The sequence below is a fragment of the Canis lupus genome, chromosome 28 (genome assembly GCF_011100685.1).
Source record: "Canis lupus familiaris isolate Mischka breed German Shepherd chromosome 28, alternate assembly UU_Cfam_GSD_1.0, whole genome shotgun sequence".
Lineage (NCBI taxonomy): Eukaryota > Metazoa > Chordata > Mammalia > Carnivora > Canidae > Canis > Canis lupus.
This window is the reverse complement of record NC_049249.1, coordinates 29065677-29087871: the sequence shown is the minus strand read 5'-3', so window position 1 is coordinate 29087871 and position 22195 is coordinate 29065677. Positions and strand designations below refer to the sequence as shown.

At 39.8% G+C, this 22195-nt stretch overlaps 2 long non-coding RNA genes across 3 annotated transcripts in view; one reads left to right on the top strand and one right to left on the bottom strand.

Moving 5' to 3' along the window:
- LOC119866600 overlaps window positions 1-22100 on the top strand; it is a 69384-nt gene extending 47284 nt beyond the window's left edge. The window contains exon 4 of the long non-coding RNA XR_005380692.1: window positions 21825-22100. This is a non-coding gene — a long non-coding RNA (uncharacterized LOC119866600). The remainder of the gene's footprint in view (window positions 1-21824) is intronic.
- The window catches only part of LOC111092943, a 39594-nt gene continuing 34691 nt past the window's right edge, over window positions 17293-22195 (bottom strand). For both annotated transcript variants that reach the window (XR_005380694.1, XR_005380693.1), the window contains 2 exons: window positions 17566-17799; window positions 17293-17410 (listed from right to left, as the gene is read on the bottom strand). This is a non-coding gene — a long non-coding RNA (uncharacterized LOC111092943). The remainder of the gene's footprint in view (window positions 17411-17565; window positions 17800-22195) is intronic.

Below are 22195 nucleotides of genomic sequence, written 5' to 3'. Positions count from 1 at the left end.
TTTAGTTACCCTGGCTTCTGGTTCTAGTGCCCAAGCAATCCGGCTCCCAGCATGCCCTTGGCTAGAGCCTTTCATCACGTTGGAGTCGTTACTCTTGCCACAGAGTTCCTGCCTAAACTCTCCTGCAGCCAACATCTCTGTTAATAAAATAGCTACATCTCAGTCCAATTGCTGATAGCAACAATATTTCTATGGCACTTAGCTTTTGCCGTACACATCTACTTTGATATGCATTAAACCCTGCAAAATAGGTAGGTCCAATATTATCTTTGTTTCCATATGAGAAAGCTAGGACTCTGAGTTATTTGGTTTTGGAAATAGAGCCATTAAAACCCTTGGCTGAGATAAATGACCATTATGACCTAGACCTGAGTGCTTTTCTTACTGACTTATGCTGCCAATCCTGGTGATGCCAGTCACACAAGGAAGTCAAGTATGATTCCTAGTTGGCTTATGGTCTTGATCAAGAAGCTGGGAGTGATACTTAGTCATTCATCGGTAAATGTTTACGGAGTGCCCACGATGTGCGAGACACTATTCCAGATGCTTAGGGACACACTAGGCAACAAAAGGGAAAAAAACCCTATGGCTCAGGGCACTTGAATAGGTGGTCTATTCCTTAGAAATGCAACAATGTTAGTCCTGAGGTGAGACCTGACTCTGCCCCTTGTTTAACCTCTCCAAGTGGACATAACTATCCTGGTGACTCTAGGCTTTGTCTTGCTTTGGATCAGTGGCTCACCCCCTGAGGACCATACTCAGTCAGGAGCTGGGAGTCTGCATGGGGGTCCCTGACTTGTTCACTTGTGCAAATCTGGACAATAGTCTAGAAAATCATCTCAGAGAAGAGGCAGGAAATAAAATAAGGCTATTAGTCCTTAGTGCAGCCGTTAGAAAGGGTTGGTGACATAACAGGGCATCTCGTAATATCAGAATCTCGAGCAAGGCTGGATGATAACACTGAACGGAAAAAGCAGCTTCCCTATGTTGTTTCATTTTCAGCTGGCTTTACAAAGCCTCTTCACCGATGAAAATCATTTTAGAGCAAAAACATAAAATCTATATCTGGACTAAAAATACAGCATTTTGCAGTGCATGTTGAGCTTCAGCACAGAAAATAATACATAGTTGATTTGATTCACAAAATAAGCCTTAAAGATCTGTTATATGCTATAATTATCTTGGAATTCTTTGTTCGACGGGAGCATGAAAACCCAGCTCTGGGCTGTCATAAATGTTTTCCTTCATTCCTTTTTTTTTTTCTTTCTAATCTTCCTTAAAGTATTGGTGTGAATTAAACTCACCAAGGAGGAAACCAGTGAACATCTTCCATAATGCAGTTATGAAAATATGAAGAGAGTTGCTATTACTCCCATCTGGGCTACCAGATGTTTGCAAACTGGGGTAGGAGTTGTAGCACATTTCTGACCTCCAACCCCAGACCTGGCTATGTGTGTTCAAAATGTTCCCCTTCCCTCTCCAGACATGTAAATGTAATTGAGGAAGAGCAAAAACAAAAATAATAATACTTATAATCTGCTATAAGAAGGCATGAGAAATAGTCACTGGCAAAGCGAAGTGACTTAATTGGAAATTGGTAGTACGTACTGTTTATAATACAGGAGGGCAGTAGAGAGTTTTGGTTATACGTGCAGGCTTTCTGTATTTTTATAAAACTACACCCTTTCTGGCTACAAAAGCAGGAAGTCCAGTACAGAAAGTGTCCTCAGAACTTTCATCGTGAAATGTCAGAAATAATATAAATTTCCTTTAGCCATATATCTACAGGGTCAAGAGTGAACACATATGACCGAACTGAACATACTCTTTCGTGAGTTGTAAAGTTTCTTTGTCATTTGTTTGAAGCCAGATGGTACACCCATTTATCATCTTAACACTAAAGTCTCAATGAAATGCCTCATCTGGGACGGGTCCTGTTGTTCATCACCTTGTCCATCCAGAATCCTGGGAGAGTAGACCTCCGTTTGTGGTCTCTGAGAGACGGCGGGGAAATGCGATGTCTAATAGAGTGCTGAACTTCTGCTACCAACCTCTGGACTTCTAGAAGCTTCTTTTAAGTACAAAATATTTGAGAAATGCCCCTGATAATATACATGTAATTTAATAGGTCTATAATATGGTTAGTTCTTCAAAGTACAGGAAAAACATACAGTAATTGTCTTGACCCACAATGAAATGAAATAGGTCTCATGACAGTTTGATGACAAAGATCCTAGGAAAGAGTTTCTGTGCAGTAAAAATAATCATGCATCTGCTTACCTCTGTTGACAGTAAAATACAGATTTCAGCTTCTTCTGTGGCTCAGGAATATACCTTGTTGAAACTCCAGTTTTCTATTCTCGGACCAAATAAGATCACAGGTATGACCTGCTGAGCAAACATCTCAAGAATTTCTTTAAAAAAAAATTAAACTTCAAGGAAACATAAATAAATAAGAAGAGAATTTGCATCATATCAGGTTAATGAATTTCTTAATGTTTACATTTATAACCAGGTAACTAATGTTACCTGGAATTTTTTGATGTAGATAATTTTTATATACACCAGACAGATTGTTATATGAATAAGCCTTGGAATGATTAATTTTGTAAGGCAGACGATTTATTTGGAATGTAAAGAATCATTCCTTAATGTACCTGTTTTGAAAGAATGGACCTTCATGGATTATCTTTTCCTGGAATGACCCAAATAAGACAAAGCTTCAATATCCCACCCTCTGCTCTTTATAATCAACAGTTGAACAGAGATGGGGAAAAAGATAAAGATATCTTTGTTCCTTGCTTAACCATGGAGAAACCATAGATCACTTTAAATCTCTCCTAATCCAAAGACATTATAGTAAAGTTTTATTCAAGCCAATGCTTATTACAACTTTTAAAAGACTACATAATTCTTCTCAGCTACAATATGGTTTCTTATCTTGCATAAATAACATTTTTATGAAATCTTTGTATAATGTCAGTGCAATGGCCAGGTAGCTCTCTACATCAGTTTCTTCATCTGCAAAATGAGGAATTAAAAATTTCCTACCTAATAACTCTCAAATCATGTGTTTATAAATCATTCTTATCACGTAGGAAAAATGGCTAAAAGTAAATTTGTATTTATGCACTTTACAATAGACTTTGAGCCTTCAAATTGAAATCTTCTCTCCCTTATAAGTATAGTCTGTATGTGGACATGATGTCAATATGCAGAACACTACCAGGCACTTACTTATTTACAATTAAGGGGACTTATTATTATAGTCTCCCACAGGCTCTGCCCAACATACTGTTATTTTCATCTCATATTTAGGACAGAGAGGATTGTTCTTCACTCCCCTTGTGGATAGAGCCAGTAATGAGAGTCTGGTATCCAAGTGCTCAACTACCAAATCTGAAACATTCAGAGGGCCTTCCTCAGCGGATGTCTTAGTGAGAGCTTCTAAATGGAGTCAGGGAAAGGATAGAAAGTTAGGTCACACTGCTCAGAGCGAAAAAAAGAGAAAATCCTTGCCAAAGAGAGAGCAGAAAGCGGGAAAGGACCCGTGCATCTATTGTTTGAGTGTGGAATCTACTTCTTTCACTGGGGACTAGGAAACAAATGCTCCCATTGGTTTTATCCTGGAGGAAACAGCTGACCCTAGATATACTATGCAGTGGAATTGTATGACCTTTCTAGTAGGTTGAGATGCTCTGGAGTTGTCTTGTATGTTTCCTGCCCCAGTTTTAGAATTAGACATTTTTCTAAGAAGCCCTAATTCCTTTTATTGGAGAATATAACCAAAATCTGGACACTGGGTGAGCTCATTGCTATTGGGGTGTCATTGCTTCTAGCACCTCTCAGTTGCCAGAGCAACGAAATATATATGTATACTAAACCATATATATATATACATACGTATATATATATCTGTAAATATTTCTGTGTGTAATCATCTGTGCATGTTTAGTAAGGTAAACATGAATTTATACTTCTGTATCCAAGTCTAGGCCATTACTACATTGCTCACCATAGGCTCTTCCCATTGATGATCTGTAACCTTCTCTTGTGATAGTGAGTTTGTCTCATACAGTTGTAATTTGTTTGGCCATGTTTTATATTTCATTGTGACCTTCTAAATTATTTTTTAAAATTTGTATGCATTAAAATTCACTCTTTGTGCTATAAAGTTTTATGAGTTTTTAAAAAGATTTTATTTATTTTTTCGTGAGAGACACAGAGACAGAGACAGAGGCAGAGACATAGACAGAGGGAGAAGCAGCCTCCCTGTGGGGAACCCAATGTGAGATTCAATCCCAGGATCCCAGGATCACACCCTAAGCCAAAGGCAGACTCTCAACCATTTCACCCAGGCATCCCAAGTTTTACGAGTTTTAACAAAAGCACAGAGCTGTGTATTCACTGTTAGTGTATCATATGATATAACTTTACCACCTTAAAAAATCTTCTCTGCTTATATTCTTCATCTGTTCTTATATGTTGTCTATTTTTTTCCACTAGAACCATTGACATATTAATCATAGTTATTTTAAATTCCTTCTCTGATAATTCTAACATCTGTTTCATATCTGAGTCTAGTTCTGATTCTTGCTTTGTCTCCTCAGATTGTTTTTCTGTTCTTACCTTTGGCATGCCTTTTTGTTAGAAGTTGAACATGCTGTATTGGATAATAGGAATTGAGGTAAATAGGCCTTTAGTATAAAGATTTATGGTAATCTGGGTAGGAATTTAAGAAATATACCTAAGGCTACATGACTTCACAGAAATTTATATCTCGCAATTCTGGAGGCTGTAGAGTCCAAGACCAGGACTTCCCAAGAACTTGCCATCTTGGTTGGGTTCTGGTGAAAGACTTCTTCCTAATTTGTGGACAGTCGTCTTATCACATCTTCATGTGGTGGAAAGAGAAGACAAGAGAGGAAGCAAGGTCTCTCCTGTCTCTTTTTATGAGGGTACTAATATCATGAACTTAGTAGGTATTTTAAAAGTAAATGATCAGGAACAAGACAATGATGTCCACTTTTACCATAGCTATTCATATTGTACTAGAAATTCTAGCCAGAAAAAAGTAGAAAAGAAAAAGAAATAAAAGGCATCTAAATTGGAAAGAAAGAAGATTCATAGATGACATGATCCTATATAAAGAAAACCTCAGAGTCCACATGAATACTGCTAGAGGTAATAAACAAATTTATCAAAGTTTCAGGATATAAGATCAACCCACAAAAATCATGTGTGTTTCTGTATATCCCCAATGAAAAGGAAATTAGAAAGGCAATTCCATTTTCATCTAAAAGAATGAAATATCTGGGACTAAATTTAATCAAGTTGGTGAAAGACTTGTACAATAAAAACCCCAAAAATATTCTTGAAAGAAATTAAAGAAGACCTAAATAAATGGAAAGACATTCATGTCCATTGATTGGAAGGCTTAACATTGTTAAGAGAACAATATTCCCTAAGGTGATTTACAGATTCAATGCACTCTCTATCAAATTTCTAGTGCCTTTTAATTTTTTTTTGGCAGGTCCTCAAATCCATAAGGAATTGTAAGGTGCCCCAGGTAGCTAAAACAATCTTGAGAAGGAACAAAGTCAGGATATTCTCATTTCCCAATTTCAAAATTTACTACAAAGCTACAGTAATCAAAATAATGCGCTGCTGGCATAAGGATAGATAAACCAAGGGAATAGAATTAAAAGTCAAGGAATAAACCCAAACATATACATCCAATTGACTTTGCCAAATCCATTCAATAGTGAAAGAGCACTTTCTTCAACAAATGGTAATGGGCAACTGGATTTCCACATGCAATAGAGTCAAGTTGAACCTCGACCTCAAACCATATCCAAAAATTAACCCAAAAAGGACCAACAACTTAAATAAAAGAATTGAGGTCATAAACACTTAGAAAAAAACAGAGGTAAATCTTCATGACCTTGAATTTAGCATTAGATTCTTGGATATGACCTAAGAGCACACACAACAACAGAAAAAAAAAAAAGTTAAATGGAATTCATCAAAATTTAAAACTTTGGTGCATCAAGAAAGTGAAAAGCAACCTACAGAATGGGAGAAAGTCCTTGCAAATCATAAACACAATAAAGATTTAATATTCATAATATAATCTACAGATCCACTGATATCCCTATCAAAATTCCAGTGGCATTTTTAACAGAAATAGAACATATAATCCTAAAATTTGTATGGAACCATAAAAGACTCCAAAAGCCAAAGCAATTTTGTATATTGCTTAAGGGAAATGCAAAATGGTGCCCCTGCTGTGGAAAACAGTTGAGTGATTCCTCAAAAAGCTAAAAATACCATTACCACATGACCCAGAAATTCTGCTCATAGGTATATATCCAAAAAAATTGAAAACAGGGACTCAAATAGATACTTGTATTACAATATTCACTGCAGCATAATAGCCAAAAATGGAAACAGTCTAAGGAATAAATAAAATATGGTATATACATACAATGAAATATTATTCAGCCATAAAAATGAATGAAGTTCTGGTACAAGGTTCAACATGGATGAATCTTTTTTGTTTTTTAAAGATTTATTTATTTGAGAGGGAGAAAGAGAGCACGTGCAAGCAGGGGGAGGGACCGAGGGAGAGGGGGAGGGAGAGAAGCAGACTCTGCTGAACATGGAACCTGATGTGGGGCTCAATTTTATGACCCTGAAGTCATGACCTGAGAGCCAAAATCAAGAATTGGATGCTCGGGGATTCCCTGGGTGGCGCAGCGGTTTGGCGCCTGCCTTTGGCCCAGGGCGCGATCCTGGAGACCCGGGATCGAATCCCACATCGGGCTCCCGGTGCATGGAGCCTGCTTCTCCCTCTGCCTGTGTCTCTGCCTCTCTCTCTCTCTCTCTCTCTCTCTCTCTCTCTGTGTGACTATCATAAATAAAAAAATAAAAAAAAAAAAAGAATTGGATGCTCAACCAACTGAGCCACAGAGGCACCCCTCAACATTGATGAATCTCTCACCTCCCGGTTTTTAAAATTTATTTTATTTATTTATTTATTTATTTATTTATATGTATGTATGTATATTTTTTTATTGGAGTTCGATTTGCCAACATATAGCATAATACCCAGTGCTCATCCCGTCAAGTGCCCCCCTCAGTGCCCATCACCCAGTCACCCCGTCCCCTCACCCACCTCCCCTTCCACTGCCTCTTGTTCATTTCCCAGAGTTAGGAGTCTCTCATGGTATGTCTCCTTCTCAGATTTTTCCCACTCCTTTTCTCTCCTTTCCCCTATAATCCCTTTCACTATTTTTTATATTCCCCATATGAGTGAAATCATATAATGTTTGTCCTTCTCTGATTGACTTACTTCACTCAGCATAATACCCTCCAGTTCCATTCACATTGAAGCAAATGGTGGGTATTCGTTGTTTCTAATGGCTGAGTAATATTCAACATGGATGAATCTTGAAAACATTATACCAAGTGAATTAAGCCAGACACAAAAGGACAAATATTGTAATATAATAAATAAAAAATATATAATAAATATAAAATATAGTAATAAAAATAAAATATAATGAAATAAAAATATAATTATACTATAATTCCAATTATATGAAATTTCTAGAATGATAAACTTATAGAGACAGAGAGCAGATTAGAGATTGTGGGATGGGGAATGAAGGATTATTGGTTAATGAGTAGAGAGTTTCTGTTTGAGATAATGAAAACGTCTTGGGGAAAGATAATGGTGATGGTTGTTGTGGCGTAATTAGAAATATTTGGGTTTTGTCCTAGTTCCTGACACAGGGCAACCAGAACCTTTGTTTCCAGAGTGCTAGGAGTGTCTTTTCTTATTTGTAATAAGCCCCTTTTGATCACACCTGAGTTTATAATGAAATGACTTAGGGTGAGGCTCCTAGTAGAGAGGTTTCTGGGTGGGGGCTGGTGGCAGAAGGGCTAAGTTATGATTAGAAGATTGGAACTTGCAACCCTACTCCCCAGGCCTCCTCCCACCCCCATGCTCTCATCTATGGGGAGGGGAGAGGCTAGAGATTGAGCTTTATAGCTTTATAGAAACTCTTGAGCAATGAAATTCAGAGACCTTCTGAGTTAGCCGACACATTGAAGGAGGACGGCACACCTGGAGAAGGAATGTGGAGTTATTGCTTAATGGCTACAGAGTTTCTGTTTAGGTGATAAAAAATTTGGGGAGTTGTAGTGATGGTGAATGCAGTAAAAGCCAATTGATTGTATACTTCAAAATAATGAAAATGGCTACTTTTCTGCTATATATATTTTACCATATTAAAAATGGAAAAACAATTTTTTTAAACTCAAGATTAGGGAAGTTGGAGAACTTGTAATCAAATAATTGGTACAGATGGAATTCAAATCCAGGTCTCTCTTATTCTGTGCTCTTACATGTTCTTACACATTACAACCTATTTGTGCTAGATTAAACTGTGCAGAACTATCTTTCACATAGAATTTTTGAGCCAATAACTGATAGAATAAGGTGGCCTTTGCAGAAGATCACTCTCATGGGATGGATTGTTGTGGATAAGAATAGACCCCTAGGAGGGGCTAGAAGGCTAGTGCTGTAATCCAGTGGAGATAGAACTAGTCTGGACCAGGGGCGTGGTTATGAGAATGGAAAGGAAGGTGGGGATTTGGATAATAAAGTTCAAGGAAAGGACAGAGAGTATTTGACGATGCCTGGAAATAGATAACGAAGAACACAAAAGGCCAACCCTGGAAAGACAAGAGTGGAGTGCAGCTGTTAGCAGAAATGAGGTATCTGAAAAAGCATCTCGGGGCACCTGGGTAGCTCAGTGTTTGAGCATCTGCCTTTAGCTTGGGTTGTGATCCTGGGGTCCTGGGATCAAGTCTCACATCAGGCTCCCCGTGGGAAGCCTGCTTCTCCCTCTGCCTATGTCTCTGCCTCTCTCTTTCTCTCTGTGTGTGTCTCATAATAAATAAATAAAATCTTCAAAAAAAGGAAAAGCCTCTCATCATCTTCATATGCTCCAGAATGTGTCCTCATCTCCCAATCACATGAACCCTGGGGTCCCTAACAAAACTGAGCTCATCTATACTGGTTTCTGGGCACCAGCAGGTGGAAACACAAACCCTTCTGTGGACTAGCTCCCTTCCACAGAGACAATGATTAATCTACAATGGGAACTGGGAAAGGGAGAAGACAAAGGTGAGATACAAGATGCATTCTTTCTATTTTCCACCTGAGTTAATCCAGTGATAATTAACACCTAGTTTTATCTTACCTTCCTAGGCACAAAGTTCAAAGTTCTACCTGCCTTTTGGCTAGGGAGCTAGGTTTTGTTGTTGTTGCTTTCCCATGTGGACTATAACATAAAAATAGCTAAGCACCTATCAGCACATGTGATTAGTGATGGAGAAGGAAGAAACATAAGGCCAGGACAGGGTAGTGGTGGAGCAGGAAGTAGGGGATGGTTGTGTGTGGTGTTGCTGTGGGGGTGGGGAGGGTGTTAAATTTCCACCCACCTCTGTTCTCTGGCTTCACATGCTATTTCTGCACATCTATGGCTAGAAGAGAAGCCAGTCTTCTTCCATAGCTCCTGCAGCTGATGTTAAGTTGACAAATCATCTTTGTAGCCCTTGGAGACAGAGCAGAGCTATCTAGAGACACAAAGACGGCTGAAGCTTATGCTGTACTCCTTGGTTCTCACATTTTTCCCCAAGAGACCCAAGTGATAGAGTTTTAGATAACTTGCCAGATTTTTATATTCTAACAAGCCAAAAAGAAAAAAAAAAACACAACAAAGCAGGTCTATTAATTCAATGAGAATTTTACATATTTATGTGCTCAATTGCCATCCCTTAGGACTCTCAAGGCTTTTCACTACAGGGAGGAGTGTATTGAAGCAGAAGGGAAATATTCCTAAAAATGTAGCATAAAAGAGGTTTCTGATCCATTTGTCATGTTCTTATATAGCAAAACAACAAGAGACATGCGAATATAAATGTTTATTGGTCTACCACATATGGTGTTATTACAAAAATAAAGCAGAGTTCTCGTATTAATATACTTAGGAAAGTGTCTGGAAATGTGATGATTATATTTCACCTTATAGTCTTGAAGTACATTGGAGCAGTGACCACATCAGTTATGTCCACCGTTGTATCTCGATGTCTAGCCCTGGTGCTTAATATATATTCACTGAGTGGAGGGGTGGTAATAACACTAATTGACTTTAGTGATGTCATGTAATCTCTCTAACTGTATTATGCGTAAAAGATACCCTAAATGGTGGCATCAAAGTGATATAGGAGAATTTTCATGTTGCTTCAGGGCAAAAATATTGTAGTGATGAAAATTTAAATAAAAAATATTTATAAATATTTTAAGGTTACATCATAAATTGCAAGGTGATGTCATTGGCTCCTTACCTAACTGGGAGCGGAAGAAATCAGAAATTACAACCCTACCTACATCTCAAGGTTGCACCTCTCTCCACTGATTCCCCTTGAGTTTTCTGGGGATCTGTTTTGTTGTATTTGGCCAGTCTCTCTCTCTCTCTCTCTCTCTCCCTCACTCTTTGTTTTGGGGGGGGGGAGGCAGGGGCAGAGGGAGAGAGAGAATCTTAAGCAGGCTCTACACCCAGCACAGAGCCTAATGCAGGGCTCCATCTCACAACCTTGAGATCATGACCTGAGCTGAAACCAAGAGTCGGACACTTAAGCGATTGAGCCACCCGGGTGCCCCTAGCCAGCTTTACTTGAAGGATTCCAATACCCCAGACTATCTTGGCCTAGATGAGGCCACACCTCTTCTGTTTTTGGTTGACCTGAGATGAATTGGACTATTGCCAAGCTACCCTCACATACTCCATTTGGGACCATGTATCCCATATCCTCAATCACAGATGGCTCAAATGACAGTCTTCCAAAGCAGCACATCTTCAACTGTAATGTGTGTAGGAATCCCTGGGAACCTGTGACCACGCAGATTCTCACTAAAGAGGTCTGAGTGGGACATCCAGGTGAGGCTGGTGCTCCTGGTCCTCAGACCACATATTGAGGATCAAACTGGGTCTTATGCTTCTCATTTCTTTTGGCTCTATGGATATATGAGAGGCTCAGCTAAACTACTTGGTCTCCAAGCCTGAAACAATTTTTTTAAAATTTAAATTCAATTAGCCAACACATAATACATCATCAGTTTCAGATGTAGAGTTCAATAATTCATCAGTTGCATATAACCCCAGTGCTCATCATGTACCCTCTCTAATGCCCATTACCCAATTACCCCATCCCCCCACCCACCTGAAACAATTTTGAGTCCGTGACATTGCACTTTTGGTGGCATTCTCAGTCCCTTCCAAAATTTTCTTCTAAGTTTCAGTTCCAGAGGAGAGCCCAAAGACTACCCACATAATCCTGGGCTACTCAAGCTCTTTCCCCTGTATGGTTGGCCACAATCTCTGTCCTCCGAAGTGGGAAGCACCCTTCCTCTCTAGCCCCAGTGACTCTTCTCCTGGCCTGGGTTATCATGCACCGACTTTGCCAAATTTTCCACAACTTGGATCCTACTGGCCTCTACTGTTTCAGTCTCTGGGAACCCAACCCTTGTCATTGACCTGTTTTGTTTTCCTGAGTCATTTTATAAGCTGCTTGTTGAGTTCCATTCTTCACTGATGGTGACAATTTTGAACCTGGAATGACTCATGCTACCAGTCATGTGAACTGGGTCTGCTTCCACTGGCCCAGTCCAAGCCACCAAAATGTCTTACCTGGACATTGAGCTTCTTAACTCATGTGTTCAAACCACTTTTGCCCTCCTCCAATCTGCAGCTAGAATGATATTTTTGGAGTATAAATCCATTGGTCTCTCATTTTTTTTCTCTACTCCAAAAGGCAGACTCTTCCTTATCATGTCCCTGTGCTGGTGAGTGAGTTTTCTTACTTAATCTTTGCATGTCCCAGCTCCAGCAGCTCACCTCCTGTGGCCCAAGATCTCATCTTCTGTTAGCCAAACCTTGGGGTTACTGAGATCAGAAACCTCTTTAGGGGCAACAGCTTGCCAGCTCACTGCTTTTCCCAGTTTCACCTTTAATTCCAGCCACAGAGGGTTTCCCACTCTCATGAGTTCTGCTCTACAGTAAAGAGAATATTTTTATTTCATCTCCAGCACTTCCTGGTGCTTTAGCAGGAGTATTGTTAGGGTGCCTACTCTTCCTGGCTCCAGAAGCACCTTGCTCTCCAAACTCTCCCTCCAGGCCACTCTCAGGTCTCCAGCATTTACTTCCTTGCTAGGGGTTTTAACACTGTTCTTTCCACAGAGAAGACCCTCCCTACCGAAACTTTAGACCACGATGGAAGGTCAATTACACAGCAATATGTCCTGGTTCCTTTGAGAAAGTTGAGCTCTTCTCTTACCTATGTTTCCACAATTTCTCCAAACTTTTCCTGCATAGCACTCCTTACAAGTGTGCCTGACAAAGTCCACCTCCTCTACGAGCAAAGCTCCTTTGTGGGAGGGCAAAGGCGCATTAGTCTTGTTCCGCACTGTACAAAGCCCCCAGCACAAATGTGAGTAATGATGACCATTAGCATCCAATGAGCTCTTTCTGTATGCCTCCCCAGGGATCTATTAGCATTTCCATTTTGTAAATGGGGAAACTAAGGGATAAAGAGATTAAGTTACTCAAGGTTATGAAGCAGGGCTGGAGTTAAATCCAGGCAGTCTAGCTCCAGAACCTACTGTCCTCATTTCTTTTTCTAATACATGATTGTTGCTCAGTAAATTTTTGTGGAGTGACTCTTCCTGAGAGCCTATGAGCTCCTGTGCTCCTTGGCAGAGCCAGCCAAAAACATCTCATTTCTTCATTTTTCACCATATGGCCCTTCTTAAGGCTACACAGAGGTATGGACACACCTCCTGGGGTCATTTGCCTGGTGTTCATTTGACAAGCCCTGAGCTTGGTCACATCACTGCTCTCCCTCCTCCCCCAGGTTTTCTAGGTGAACATATCCAGGTGACACATAGAAGGCAACTTTTGGAACTCTACAGCTACTGATAAAGACAGATTTTGATTCAGTATGTCTGGGGTGGGGCTGCAGATTCTACATTTCCAATCACTTCCCAAGTGATGTTGGCATTGCTGGTTTGTAGATAAGGTTTGAGGAGTCGGGTGCTAATGCAACATACTCTAATCCCTGACCTTCCCTTTCCTAGTTTGTGCTTGCAGCTAATACCATTAAATATTAAAATATTAAATTGTAATATTAAATAGGAATAAAAGAATGTGTGTTAAGCACATGTTATTGGAACAGGTTAAGTGTCTGGCTAATGGTTTTCTTGCTTTTTCTAGTTTATTTTTTGAAACATGTCAATATCAAATCTGTAAAGATCTTATATTACATTACAGTACTTCCCCTGGAAATTAAAATACACACACACACAGAGCCCTTGGGCCACTTTTTTTTTTAAAAGGAATCCAATCAATGAATTTAAAACATTCTTCTAACATTATGTTAGTATTAAAAAAAAAAGTAGTCACCTTCACCCCCTTGAAACTTAAATTCATTCTCCAACCACCTAACCTCCGGATATTCTCTGCCTAACTATTAAAGCCGATGATGAATCACACCAAGAAGAAATTCTTATTGCTTCTGGGTTCTCACCATTACTGCAAATCCCTAAATTGCCCAGAACTGTAGCTTTGAAGGTTGTTAGCTCCCAAGTTTTCTATTATGAATTTGCACTTAATCTTTGATTCTGACATATCTTTTAGGCTTCCTATTTAATTATTTACTAAATGCATGTTTAAAGGCCCTAGAAATCAGCCTTTCCTGTGGCTCCTGTCCACTGCTCTCACCTCTTGACATGTGTTCACAACCTCCCGTCCTAGGGCCCTGTGCTATGCCCACAAGCCAATATTCTGGGGGGCCCTCCTAATGGACTGATCAAGGAACTTCTCCTGGTCTGGAACTCAGTGACTGACATTCTGACTGACACCAAGCATGAAAATCACATTACCCTGGTTGTAAAAAACCTTCACTGGCTACCTGTAAAGTACAGGATTATGTGTAAAGTCCTAGTTATTAACTTACAAGTCCTTAAATTGACTTGGTTTTGAATACCTCAGAGACATTCTGGAACCATACATCCCTGTCGTCTTCTTTGGTCTCAGTCAATTGGATTAGTTCTTTTTGGCTGAAGACATTGAGCTACGGGGCATTTTTAATGTTTGCTCTCTACTTATGGAATTTATTAACCATGGAGGCCAGGCTGTCTTACTCTCTGTCAAGCTCTCAGTTGAAATTTAAGAGGTACTCTTTCCAGTTTGCTGATTTGGTTAAATAAGCCATAAATTGATACACTGTTGTTTAGTTTTTGAATCATTGTTCTTTGGTATTTTTATGTATCTGCTCCAAGAGTTTGTCTGACATGTCAGAGTTAAATTTTATATTATTGCACTTAATATCTTTTTTCCCCCACATCTTAACTTTAAACACTGTCAAAGTGAATTTACTAATTAAATGCTTTGCATGACATATTACCTTTTTCCATCTGCTTTAGATGGGTGTCACAAGGGCAATGCGATGTTATATGTGAAAGTACTTGGATTGTGAAATATTGGGTATTATAGTCAATTATGTACATCTACTTCACCTTATTTTGGTTAGTAATCAATCACTCCACTGTTATGGTGCTCCAAAATTAATTGTCGAATGGATGGATGAATGCTAGACCCAAAGAAGGGCAGAGGTATAGGTCACATGGGGTTTCTTTAGCAAATGTTAATCTAACATCTTTTGATAAGGTATAAATATGTTTAAAGTTAGCTAACAATAAAATATTTAAATAGCAGGCCAAGAAAAGAAGAAAAATATGGCACAGGAAACTACACAATGAATGGCCAAATATATTTCTCATATAATCCCAGCTTTATGATCTATCCATGAGGAAAGTGACACTCCTCAGGCTGTGGTAGTGAGGAAGGGTATCTGACTGAGAAGTGGGTTTATACTGGACCCGTGTGTGTGTGTGTGTGTGTGTGTGTGTGGAAATGGGTAGGCAAAGAAGAGGTGGAGAGATTGGAGAGTATTACATAAAGAGGGAACGATAGCAGGAAAAAAAAACCAGGTGACTGTTATTTTTCTTTGAAGTTGGATGAGGGGCATCTAAATTCAACCCATTTGGTTGGAAGAGGATAATAAGAATAAGTAGGGATGCACTGCACATTTATCAAAATAAGATTTTCTGTTTTCTTTTAACAAGGAAAAGATACTTTTTAATTTTTTTAGGGTCTTGAGATGCTTGGCTGGGGTCAGAGAGATAAGGTAGGTAATAATGGGGAAGTTGGTAGAGTTCCTCAGGGAAGGAGAAAATAAAACATCAGTTGCTGGGGGCGCCTGGGTGGCTCAGTCACTTAATTGTCCAGCTGGTGGTTTCAGCTCAGTTCATGATCTCAGGGACATGAGATCAAGCCTTGCATCAGCCTTTGTGCTGAGTGTAGAGTCTGCTTGTGTTCTCTCCCTCTCCCCCTACCCCACCCCCTGTGTGCACAAACACACATACACACATACTCTCTCTCAAATAAATAAATAAATAAATAAAATCTTTAAAAAAAATACTACTTCAAAAAAAACCACATCAGTTGCTTCGTTGTATTTTCGTTCCTGTTTTGGTTTGTTTGAAGGCCAAGTGGTGGGATTGGGGTGGTAGGTAAGGTCTACTATCCAATGCTAGGACTTGATAGCTAATTTAAGAATTACTGCTCTAAACATTTTAAAATGCAAAATCTCCCGTAAAGCTCTGACATAGTCTATCAATACTGTTTGGAAAGAAATGTACTCTGGAGACAGTGCAAGAAATCATAGCCAAAGCAATCCAATCAACCTCGATTCTCCTCAACAAGTAGGAACACAGTGTCTGTGCTTTTGGTGTCATCCTTGAAGGAAGGAGGAAGCAGAGCTTGGAATCTACGTGGGAAGATGAGCCTTACGCATGGGAAGCATTTATCTATCAGACAAGAATGAGGCTGCCTAAGTACCAAGATCAATACCAAATACTGTTGCTCTGTGCTCCCAGGTTTCAGAGAAGAACTAAGGAGAAAGAGAAGGGATTTGTTTTGGGGGAGAAAATCCTGGAGCTTGCTTGCAGGAGTGGAACCCTCCATACTTGAAGAGTGGTCCATAGACCAGCAGTACCAGCATCACTTGGATGCTTGATGAAAGTGCAGAACTTCAGGTCTCATCTTAGAGATCCTGAAGCAGAATATGCATTTTTAACAGGACTCCAGGTGATTCATATTTATATCACGGTTTAGGAAACATTGTATTAGAAGACTCCAACCAAACTATGCAAGCATGGAAATAGCAGACAAATGGACCGCTGGGACAAGAGATCAGGCCTGTGGGGAACCCCAATGGTAGCTCAATGCTCCTCAAATTCCCCTCTGGCAGATCTCCTAGAGGTTAATGGACTTTGCATGGAGTCTGTGCATGGAGTATCCAAAGACAGGGTTGGCCTCATGTGCAAGGAAAGCTCTGCTTCATAGCCAACCCTTGGCTTGAAACATACTCCTGAGCTCTGACAGAAATGTAGAAATATTTGGAAGGTGAGCACAGGCTTGGGACTATGCAAGGAGCGCAAATGCCCTCTCTAGCATGTCTGGTCCTACACATAAGTGCCTGCAGGGATGGATTTGAGCCATCGCTTTCAAAAGTTAAAAGAAAAATTATACACATGCCAAAAAAAAATGCCCACCTTCCTGTTTCTGTCATTTACGTTCATGCCTGTCTGGTTTGAATTAGAGTGGTTCATTATGGAGAAGGGAGAGAAGAGACATTTTAATGGAATTGGCAAAACCCAATGCCCAACAGAATAGGCTGGAAGTAAACAGCTATGGCCTGACTGTCTATGTATGAAGAAGGTTTCTCAGGCTTAGGATTGAGAGTGCTTGAATAACTATAGAGACCATTTTATAATTATTATAGTCCTCTCCCCTCTCCCTCCCTCCCTTCCTCATCCCCACCCTGCCCTCCTCTTCCTTTTCTCATCCCTACTCTTCCCTCCCTTACCCCCTCCCTTTCCACATCCCCCTCCTCCCCTCCCCTTTCTCCCTCCCCTCCCCTCCCTTCCCTTTCCTTTCCCTTCCCTTTCCTTCTTTCCTTCCTTCCTTCCTTCCTTCCTTCCTTCCTTCCTTCCTTCCTTCCTTTTCCTTCTTCCTCTCCCCTCCACCCCCTTTCTATAAGATTTTTAAAATAATGTGGTTTCCATGCAAATCAAAACCAGCTGAAAGCTTGCCAAGGCCAAGATGTAATTGAAGCTGGCATTTAAGCCTTTGTGTCTCCTCTGTCTCCAGAGATATCATCATAAAATAAAAGACTTCATCAGGTAATGTTTTCTTCATTATTCAACATCACAATTCTGAAGCGAAAAAAGATAATTAGACATACGGTGCTGTCGACACATAGTTTATGAGGAGCTTCTAGTTAATTAGTTATGGTAAAAGGTTTTTATATAGTCATAATTACTTTATATTTCAGAGAAAAAGAAGCAAACATACATGTATTTTATTTTACCTGGTGACAAGTTTATCAAAGCGAGGCTGGTATTTTGATGATCCTTTGGCACCTTCTTCAGACTTCTCAGGATATAATGCAAAGTGTCATGAGGAGGTTTTAACAGTACAACTCTTGTTAACTTTAATAGGAGCTACGCATCTGAAATCCTTACACATCGTCTTGCTAGATTCTATAAGAAAATATCATCCTCTTGGTGTCCTAAATTTCCTTTGTCATTGATGAAAGGCTCACCTATGGAATCATTCAGAGAAGGGTTTTAGTAATTTTGTTGAAGATATGAGACAACCCATCTTCACAAGAATGCCTTGTCTGTTTGCATTTCTGGGGGCCGGCCACTGAGCAAGAAATGATGGCAAAAATAACATCCTGGGAAATGTAGCCTTCTATACTATATTTGTTTAAAATAATTTCAATTTATGAAAGTGATCTCTTTTTTTCCACCGGCTGTTTCTGCTGAATGGCTTGTTCATCTCCATCTAAGAAATCAAGAGAATTTCAAAAGGAGGTCGATATTCTTGGTTTTTCCTTTTGTGTCTGTACTAGCTGGGGTGGTGGGGGAGAACTGGAACAGCTCTGTCAGGTCCTGTACCCACCTGGGTGTCCTGAAGCAAAGGGTGATAGCCAACCCTGAAAAAAAGTGAATCCGGTAGCAACATGCACTGATCTTCCAGTATGTCATATGGCTAACGTACCTAGGCTTGGGTTTGCCATCAAGGTGCACTCAACCATGGGGCTAGAACACAATGTTCCTCCATCTCAGTCTGGTTCTTTATTTATTAGAACAAAAGGCAGAAACCTGAGATCTGTGCTAAAGAAGGCATGTGGACTGATCTCACAGCCCAGGGCAAAATGCTAGTGTTGTCTTACCCACAGCTGGGGTTGCTAGCTATCCAGCCCCAAAGACAATGGCAGGTTCACACTTCCCTCTACTCTCCAGAGTATTTGATGTCCTAACACTTTTAGATAGATGCATGGGCATAATAATGGTTGTCATTTCTTGACTAGTTAGCAATGCCTGCACTGTGTCACATACTACATGGATTATTTTTCCCTTGAGGACTTGCCATCTTTTAGGTGAATGTCTGGGTGAGGTAATCAATCTTTCCAAGCTTTAGTTTCCTCGTCTATGAGAGTAATAACAGGAAGAAGACAGATAACAAACGTCAGGAGATTAGCACAATGCCAGACACACAGTAAATGTTTGGTTAATGTTGGCTATTGTTATTTGTATTCTGAGAATAACTCTGAGTGAGGTACTGTTATTACCTCACTTTATTGATGATAAAACTGAAACAGAGGTTAAGTTACTTAGTATGGGGTAAAGCTAGGGTCTAAAGCCCATTTCCAAGCCCAAGCTACCAGCCTCATCAGAAACAACTGTAACAACCCTGAATTGTCATCCTGTCTTGACTCTCCCCTATCACCCTCCATTCTGGTCGACATACTGGAAAACAAGATCTAAAGCTTCTGGTTCCTAGGACTTGGCACTTGTGTGGCTTTTGTGTGGATCTAGAGGACCTAGGAGCCTGGTGTATTCTGGTATTGCTCGATTTAACTTATCCAGATTTTTCTTTAAAGATTTTATTTGTTTATTCATGAGAGACACAGAGAGGAAAAAAGAGGCAGAGACACAGGCAGAGGGAAAAGCAGGCTCCATGCAGGGAGCCCAATGCGGGACTCGTTCCTAGGACTCCAGGATCACTCCCTGGGCTGAATGCAGGTGCTAAACCGCTGAGCCACCCAGGGATCTCCAACTTACCCAGATTTTAAGGCCTCCAACTTATTCATATATTTAAAGAATGAGTAGGGGAGGCTGGAGGAGGACCAATTAGAACTTCCCCTCACATCCTTGTTCTCTTAGCATAGCTGAGGGGTCTTTTGTGATGGATGACAAGGCTCTCATTGGTCTCGTTTTTTTTCCCTATAATCCTCTCTGAGTCATTTCTGTCTTAACATTGTTCTCTGGGATGTAACATATCTTTCTTGGATGAATGAGGAAGGGACTCCTCATTTCTCTAGCCAGTTTCAGCATTCAGCACCTCCACTATCCCTTCCACTTTTCCAAGTGGAGAGAGAGAGAGAGAGAGAGAGCACTAGTGGATCTTTAGCATAGGTTTCAAGGTAGCTTGATGCAATTTTAGACTGTGCTAATACATATGAGGGTATCTCTTTAGATAGGAATCCCATTAATAAACTATGGTTTTTTATAGCCAAACTGAAGAAAATTTAGAAATACTAAACAAATTATGTTCTATTTGGGGCATACTCGGAGCCTAAATAAGTGAGATCAAATTGTTCACTGTGTTGTCATTAATGGGATTCATATCTTGCATTCCTATTACACCCTGAATCTAATCACGTGAGTTATGTCCCGGATATAGAGTTATGACACGGAATTATATCCTAGTAAAGAAGAGCCACCTTTAATCTCATTTTCTTGAGGCACATAAGACAATAGTTATGATTTCTATGTATTTTTAATAGGAATATTTTTAACTATGATTCTAATCACTGGTAATCGTCCTGTCATCTAAGAAAACAGTATAGATTAGAATGACAAAATAATGTTTGGGATTAACCTCTTTTTTGTTTCTCCTTGTAGGAATAAAAGATAAAATTATATCCTTGGTATCCAAGGATAAATGGTTTCTATGATTTGCAATACTTCAGGTCTGATCATCATCGTTAGCTTATTTATGTAGAACACTATAGTACTTAAAATTCTTTTTTTTATAGAGAGAAGGAGAGAGACAATCTTAAATAGACTCCATCTCATGATCCTAAGATCATGACTTGAGCCAAAAATCAAGAGTTGGACACTTAGCCGACTAAGCCATCCAGGTGCCCCAATATTTAAAATTCTTGAATAAAGAATTCTCAGCTTTGTTAATTAATTCTCCATTAATTATGGTAATTTATACTAATTACTAATGTAATTACAAAATTGAAGATTAACCTGGAAATTTGGAAGAGCAATGTTTCTGTTAACTAAACAGGAATAAATTACACAGGCAAGAGCAGAGGCAGGATTCTTTTTGTTTTGTTTGGCCAGCTCAACGCCTTCAAAGTACAGTATAATCTGGGAACATCTGACTTTAGCAACCTACTCTCCATTTCATTACCACATGTACCCTTTGCCTTCAATATTCCGGATGTTTTCCAAAGCTGTTACTAACAACAAGATCAACTCTAGCTACAAAGGAAGAAAGAAGACTAGGTCCTGTCCTAGAGCATTTTGTCAGTGCCTGCCAAGGCTGTAGGAAAGCCACAGAACTGCTGGATCTGTTGACTATTTAAGGAAACTGAGAAACGTATCAGTCATCTTTGTCAAATCCAATGTAAAGACTCTAGAGTACATGCTCACTGGGACTGCACCTTAAATCACAGGGACCGGGATCCCTGGGTGGCGCAGCGGTTTGGCGCCTGCCTTTGGCCCAGGGCGCGATCCTGGAGACCCGGGATCGAATCCCACATCGGGCTCCCGGTGCATGGAGCCTGCTTCTCCCTCTGCCTGTGTCTCTGCCTCTCTCTCTCTCACTGTGTGCCTATCATAAATAAATAAATTAAAAAAATTTAAAAAAAAATAAATCACAGGGACCACTTTTATGCTAAGGTTCAAACAGGTAGATGTACAAGAAAATTGGAATGAGTTCCAAAGTAAGAGAAAGAATTAGGCTGTCTGAGATGATCAGCAGGATCATTCATTAGCCATTAGGAAGAAACAGAAGTAACTAGCCCTGATTCAGTCTATTGCTGCACTTTGCATACTAAATGTTATTTATAGGGCTGAAGGGGTTATGTTTCTCTATGACTTACTGACATTGATTCATTTGGTTCAGTTGGTAACCAGTGTGTGTGTGTGTGTGTGTGTACGCGCGCATGTGTGTGCAGGTGTATCAGAGAGAGAGAAAGAGAATTACTCTATGCCAGGTTCTAGGTCTTGAGAATATAAAGATGAAAAAATAAAATTCCAGCCTTCAAGAGGCTCTCATTCAAGCAGAAGTGATGGCTCACAGTTTTCTGAAGAAAATTGTAGCTTAGAGAACACAAGTTATCAGTGGGGGGGGGGGGTGGGGGGGGAGAAAGATCACCTTGAGAATATGACTCATTGAGCAACAATTTCCAATTCATAGTTCATAGGTTGACCTACCCTAGACTCATAGACAGAAGGATTTTGAGGGTTTGCATATGGTAGAATAATTCATCTCATTCCTGAGCAGTAAAGAAAGGGTCATCTTTGCTTTTTTCACCTCTAGGCTCAAAGAGAAGTATGTTCCTGAGAGCTGGTAAAGAAGAATCCATTGGAATTTGATACAATCTTTATTTCCCGTCCAAAAGGCTTGCTGACTGATGTTAGGTCCTAAAACTTCTTTTAACTCCTAATAAAACTCCGTTTCTTCTTCTGAGGTGGAGCACCCATGGCTCTGGAATACTGTGCAGAATAACAACAACAACAAAAAAGTTTCTAAAGTCCTTTAAACACCTCAAATGAAATTTGCCACATTAAAGCCAAATATTGTTATTAATGACAGGAATTGCCAACATGCTAAGAACAAAGGAAAGCTTCAAGCACTTATCATTCATCTTATGCTTTTTTCTTTAACAGCAGAACCTATCTTGTTGTAAA